Below are 7,004 nucleotides of genomic sequence, written 5' to 3'. Positions count from 1 at the left end.
CATTTTTACCCATAATAAATGAGGTGACAACATAAAGGCTTTCAGAAATGCCAGGTTAAGGAGTTTTTTTTGTATTGAAGGATATTTATGCTCTTCATTCACAAGAGTGATCCATACTTTTAGGGGCTTTGTATGTTTTCCTTCTCTCTGCAATCTTCATTCCTTATTCTGACACTTCCAGGCAACTGCTGAAGGCATAATTATAGCAGTGGAAGAGAGAAGTGTGAGTGAGTGATGCGGTGGCAGATAACAACACAGCATCTCAGTTAATAGACGACAAGCAGCCCAAGCAGGTAATAATGACTGGGAATAGACTTTTCTTCCTGAGTTGTGAGCTGAAGTGAAGACTTAGCTGCATTTTTCAACATTTGTGTTAAAACATATTTTGGTTAGACAAATGATGTTAATGTGTGCTTCTCTCTGTATTATTGTTGTGTCTGATGGCACCGATCTAGAAACACGTTAATGGCTGACAGTTGGCCCCTAGATGGTGCCAGTGCCTGTGCACCCTTGTGAGGGGTGAGCGCTGGGCACGGTGAAATGGAGCAGCTCTCTGTGACACAAAAGTTCTTGGGCTGTCACAGCTTCCATGGCTCTGAGGCACTGCACGGCAGCCTCTGCAGAGTGCCCTCCTTGACATCAGCCAGAGAGAAGTCTGCCCCTTCTTCAGCCCCAACAGATAACCAGTCCTTCCAGCTTTACGTGCTATTGAGGCACTGACTGGCGCTTACCCCTTTTAGACTATCCAGTTTTGCACTCTAACTTTGAGCTTTCCAGATGTTTGGCTGGTCAGATATCTGAAAACCCTGAAGGAAAGAGCAAGCTCGGTTTAGAGCTGAGCTGGGGAGTGTGACTAAAGGCACTAATGAAGCTCACAGAGTGAATGAAAACAGTGAAAGGAAGTTAAAAGAGGAGGAAGAGAAGGGCCTCTGGGCTAGGTTCTGCCTCAGGGCTGCTCCAGGGCCAACTCTGGGATGAAAACTGCTGCCAATTTACCCCATCAATCTATCCACAGAAGGAGTCTGCACTGGAGGGGTCCCATCCACACACCACGGCCACGAAGGCGCTCAGCAGCGCAGCAGTTACAGATGCTCAGCGTCCAGCAGTGCTGCAGCTCCGGCCCGCTTTGCCCAGCTTCCACCTTCCAGCCCTGCACGAAGATGCCAGCGCAGTTCTGCCTCATGCAGGGGGACAAATGTTCCTTGTCATGTGCAGATCAGCGCTGGCAGGTGTGGGAGCTCAGGGCAGATGCTTTAGTGATTGCAACCTTTGCTATGTTCTGTCACTTGGCTTTGCACAGGCTTATGGCTACTTAGAGAACTCATTACCCAGTTTGTTCCTAAAGAGCCGTGTGCCTACGTGTGCAAACTGTGTGCCTGCAACCTCTGAGCCAGAATGAAGAACTAGGCCCAAACAGCAGGGCTGGATATGTTGATCGATGCCCGAAGGACACAGGGTGACCATTTCCTGCTGATTCAGGTCTTTTGATTATTTTAAGGAGCAACCAGATCATTCTGAGACTGGCTTTTAGCAAACTGGTGGTCGATTCAAGCTCATAGTAAGCAAAGCCCAGTTGCTAGGCTTTCAGAAAGTAAAACATCCTTTGGTTTCTTTTTTTCTGGAAAAAACAACCCTCCAAACCTCAGTTGTAATGCCTGAAAGCACCCTTGTCATCATCTTTTCTATCTGCGCATTATTCCAGTTCTATAAACAAGCTTAAAATAGCAAATGGTAATACCAAGATTTGGACAGAGAAAGAGCATCAAAGGCAGTGTCTCGTGCTGTGATGAATTGTGTGGAACTCCATCACACCTCACTTTTTATCTCAGAATCCTCATTTTAGCCTGGGAATGACATCCAGCCAGCTGTGCCATAGTGCTGGCAAACATCCCGTGTTCTTTTGGCATCAAGGAAATACAAGGGCACGCTTAATGCTTTTCTGAGCAAGACAGTTTTCAGAACAGGGACGGGATAAAAGGCCAGTGCCGTGCAATTGCCTCTGGATCTACGTCAGCAGTAACAAAGACTGATACAGTGAAATCCACTGAAACTTTTGTATTTAACTGAAGAAAGTCTTGTCCACTTATGATGGAGATCTCTGGCATGAGAAAGCAACAAAGCCTCACCTCCAGCCTGCAGCACACAGCACGCTTTACCAGTCAGAGACCCCTTCCATAGAGGGGACTGGGAAGGCAGTGCTCAGGGTCTACATCCTCAGGGCACACATCATGTGGCTCAGACCCAAGAACCGACCAAAGGAAAACAGAATGCCACATCTCACCACTCCCCAGTTAGGCTTTGTAAAGAACCAGATCCTCCATAGCCTCAGGCTTCTCGGACCAGATGTCATTACACCATCGGATGTCTTCCAAACCCTGCCTGGTCTGACCACTATCACACCCTCAGCAAAGGTATTTTCTGCCCTTGTAAATGCATTGAAAGATGCTTTATGTCAGGGAATGCCTGCAGAGAATCTTTCAATACACGTTCTGCAGACACTGCAGAGGTAATCAGGTTGGCTTTCCCACCTCTCTCCACTCCAGTGCACAGGCAGAAGATAAAAGGCTTTTATTTCAGAAAAATACGCCATTTTGTTTTCAGAATTATTGATATCTAAATGTAATGTCAGTCCTTGGAAAAACAGCCCCCTTTTCTGATCCGCATTTTTTTCTCAGGTAGCAATCTGCTAGATTTCACTTTGCAGAAAGGTACAGCAAGCTCCAAAGGCCCATCCATTACAGGATTCATTTGTTCAGGAATAGAGAATTACACCTCAGAATTACACCTCAGCTCAAGACACTTCTGAGCTTTCACTTTTTTAAGTTGAACAAATTGACTACAAGTCTTGACAGGCTTACAAGCATTTTCATCAATGAGATTCGACTGTGAGCTCCTTCACAGCTACCAATAGTCCTTGGAACCATTGTGACCATTGTGGTCACAGCATTCTCAGCGCAGGACGCAGTGTCTCCTCTGCAGCACAGCTCATTTTCAGGTCCCAGCTCACGCTGTCTCTTTCAGGCACGGCACCCATTGGATCTGGCCCTGTTGTCTGTTGTTTTCCTCCTGCTCCCAGACTTGTTTCAAAGCCACAAAGATGGAACAGCAGGAGTTGCACTGTACTTGCACATACTCCCTCTGTACTTGTCACTCCGATACTCTGCTTGGTACTTGGGAAAGATGATGTATCCATCTCCTAATGCGGTGAGTCACAGAATCACAGAATGGTTTGGGTTGGAAGGGACCTCAAGGATCACGGAGCTCCAACCCCCCTGTGCCATGCAGGGCCACCAACCTCCCCATTTCACAGCAGCCCAGGCTGCCCAGGGCCCCATCCAACCTGGCCTTAAGAACAGCACACAAGTAGAAAAGCCTGATAGAACTGCAGAAAGTTAGAGTGTAAGTGTGGTTATTTTCTCACAGGTACGTGCTGGACACCCTTCTAGGTAACACTCCTACCAAGGGGCTGGTTTATGCAAGCAGGTTGTGCTTTACTCAGCAAGAAACACCCTGAAGTCTTTGGAGTCCAACAAAGGACAAAACATTCCTGAAGTCCAGGATCCAACTGTTACATAGCATCCTAACAAGTGTGAACTGAGAGATATGAAGCATTTATTCTGATTCTTTTTGCTATTAGTAGAGTAATGTGGATTCTCGATAACACATGGCGGTACAATTAAGGAAAGCACGGAGCCCATCCAAACAAAGTCTTGCAGACATCCATCCCTACTGATAAGCAGGCTTTGCTGAGTAATGCAACGTGTAATTCAGTGAGTTTGCAGCAGTCGTTATCATTACCCCACTGTATGGATGGGACAACAGAGTCACGGAGGGATGAAGTGATTTGCCCACAGGTGCACTGGGTCAAGAGCAGAGCTGCTCACAGAACACAGAATTCCCGGCCTTACGCACTGCAGTGCTTAGATAATATCACTGTATAAAGGCTCTATCTCTGTAAAGACTTCAGTGCTATAATTACCCTCCCAGGACTCTCATGGAAACAAGATATTTATAACTCCATTAAGCCATTCCTAGTAATTTTATGATCAAAGTCAAACAATAAGTCACGTTGTGCCCATCACTCACATGCCCAGTGTCATTCAGAATGGCCACATGATGAAAGCTTCTCCTTGGTTCTTCAATCCAACGCTCGCTATCTTTTGAATGCCTTTCCTGTGTCTAATTCCCCTTCCACTGCATACCAGTGGAGAGGGAATACTTTTTGCCATATGATGAGCCACACATTTAGAATGTACCAAATAACTGGGAAAGATGCTTGCCTACTGTCTTACGCTATAACCGTGCTTTTAAAAGAATACTTTTCCTGGAAGCCTTCATGTTTGCCAATTTCACCTGAAAGGAGCAAAGCTACCTCGGTATTTCCACTAATCCTTATCTAACCCTAAAATTACAGCACAACCACCAGGAGAGACTGCGAGCAGGTGAGCAGCTAGGGCAGCGGGACTGGCACAGGGAAGTGCTTCAGCATGTGCTTCAACTGAAACCCATTCTTACTCTGCAAATCAATTAAGCATCTGCTGAAAGCAAAACACGTAATTGAATTTTGTCGACACAATGTTTAAGCACGACACAGAACTACAGCCTTTAGCTGCTTTTCTTTCTGAAAGGAAGTGATTATTTTTAGCTTACCTCTCAATGGCCACGGCCCTATCTTTTCATTCCCAGTAATCTGTTTGCAGGAGGCACACAAACCTCTGGTCTCTGTGATAATCAGCAGCACAGAAAAGGTCGGATACCACCACTGATGCCGAGAGAGACCACTCCAAGCACTTGACTGCTAAGCACAGACAAGAGGCTCATTACAGGAAAGACATGAAAGAAGCTGCAATTACTCCAGGAGGCGGCTGCTGATATGAAGGGTTATCTTCTCACTCTGCTGACTGGAGAGGATTCACTTGCAGCAGTTCAACAATTTTAATAGAAAATGTTTTCATGAGTCTTCTGCCAAATATTGAATTTCCATTGATTTATTGAGGGTCCAGAGGAGCCACAGAGATGAGCAGGGGGCTGCAGCACCTCCACTACAAAGACAGGCTGAGGGAGCTGGGCTTGTTCAGCATGGAGAAGAGAAGCTGCGGGGCGACCTCAGTGCAGCCTGCAGTGCCTAAAGGGAGCCTGCAGACAGGAGGGGAGTCAGCTCTTGGAAAGGGGAGATGGCAGCAGGACAAGGGGAAATGGTTTGGAGTTGAGGGAGGGCAGATGGAGGTTGGATGTCAGGGGAAGTTGTGTGCTGTGAGAGTGGTGAGGTGCTGGAACAGCTGCCCAGAGAGGCTGTGATGCCCCGTCCATCCCTGGAGGTGTTCAAGGCCAGGTTGGATGGGGCCCTGGGCAGCCTGGGCTGCTGTGAAATGGGGAGGTTGGTGGCCCTGCATGGCACAGGGGGGTTGGAGCTTCGTGATCCTTGAGGTCCCTTCCAACCCTGGCCGTTCTGTGATTCTGTGATTCTGTTATTGTTGCAGTGAAAATATGAAAGTATTTCTACCATCCTCAACAGCATCAAAAATGTCTGGCAGCAGTGGGGTGGCTTTTCTGGTGGGAATACCTGTGTTGTTTCTTCTAGAAGCTCTGTTTTAATGCACCACAAAATCCAAAAAATATTAAAGCAAACTTAGTTTGAAAGGGCTGCATTTTTCATTCCTCACAACTCTAGATTTGCTCTCTCCTTAAAAAGACTTAACATCTGTCGCAGTGGCTCACAAATAGGTTTCACTGATTCCTGGCCTTATGAATGCCAACACACCATCACAACCAGCCTGGGCTGAGGGCTGTGCTCTGATGGATGCCGCCCAGCTGGACGTGGAATAATTCATGTTTGAAGATGCCACAGGACACCCACTGCACTTCCTTTAACATCCATACTTCATATAAGAGACAGAAACACAAAGATAGGCCAAATACTGTCCCTTTTTTCTCTTTGGGTTTAAAGCCTCCTGCTCCATGCAGCAAGTAGCATGAATAAAAAGCTCATTGTGACCCCATCGACCTGCAGGGAAGCCTTCAATCAGTGAGAGGAACAATCGCTTCGGAACTTCAGCACTGCCATTTTTAAAAGCAGACTGGACAGACATCTGAAAAATACTGATTTAAAAACTCTTCATCCAATTGTGTGTAGGGATTGTAATCACAGAATGGCCGGGTTGGAAGGGCCTCAAGGATCACGGAGCTCCAACCCCCTGCCTCAGGCAGAGCCACCAACCTCCCTATTTAATACCAGCCCAGGCTGCCCAGGGCCCCATCCAACCTGGCTTTCCATGAGCTTTCAACATCTGTTTAACCCTGTTGCAGTGGTGGTGCTGGACTTCCCTCTCCCCGAAGCTTTAGAATTATTTCCAGGTAGAAGGCCCCGTTCAGCTCTATCGCCTGACTGCCACACTGCTCTCCTAATCCACCCCACATGGTTTTTGCCATTGACAACAGGGCAGTCACACAGTGCTGGGATTTCAGAGGGAGAGTCACAAAGCCACTCTAATTCACATTCTTGTTTGGCTTCTCTGGCTGTCAAGAGCAGGTATTGTTAAATTGTAGTATCCATAACTGAGTTAATGAATTATATCCTGTGTTATTTTCCTATGGATGTTATTCCCATACCTACCACTGCCCAAAGGCCATTTGAGTGGCTTTTTTTGCAAGCACTTATAAAACGATGAATAATCTTTACTTAGAAGACTAAAAATACATGTCTGCTATTGCTGTATATGAAATCTGACAGCAGTTAAAGTGTTGGTATCTGAACTTATTTACTTGAGAGTTTCCTTGAACGTTTACCAGATACTCCTCATAGAACTGAATAGTTTTAGATTTATTAATGTGCTCTGTAAATCGTGTTAAAAATAAAAAGGTTCTCAATTCTAGACCACCAAACTAATGAAGAGCAATGGCATTTCTTGCCATCGCTCTGCACTGCAGCCAGCACCACCACCAAGCTTTCATTGTGTATTCATGCCAGGACCAGTTCTGAGCAAACCAAACTCAGCAGCCATGGA

General features: G+C 46.4%; 1 long non-coding RNA gene across 1 annotated transcript in view; it reads right to left on the bottom strand.

The window, feature by feature from the left end:
• Positions 1-4,916: 4,916 nt before the first annotated feature.
• LOC128085978 (uncharacterized) overlaps positions 4,917-7,004 on the bottom strand; it is a 63,105-nt gene continuing 61,017 nt past the window's right edge. Inside the window, exon 2 of the long non-coding RNA XR_008209188.1 lies at positions 4,917-6,217. This is a non-coding gene — a long non-coding RNA (uncharacterized LOC128085978). The remainder of the gene's footprint in view (positions 6,218-7,004) is intronic.

This window comes from Tympanuchus pallidicinctus, unplaced genomic scaffold, assembly GCF_026119805.1.
Source record: "Tympanuchus pallidicinctus isolate F22 unplaced genomic scaffold, pur_lepc_1.0 scaffold1, whole genome shotgun sequence".
NCBI classification, from domain to species: domain Eukaryota; kingdom Metazoa; phylum Chordata; class Aves; order Galliformes; family Phasianidae; genus Tympanuchus; species Tympanuchus pallidicinctus.
This window is presented reverse-complemented; position numbering and strand designations above follow the sequence as displayed.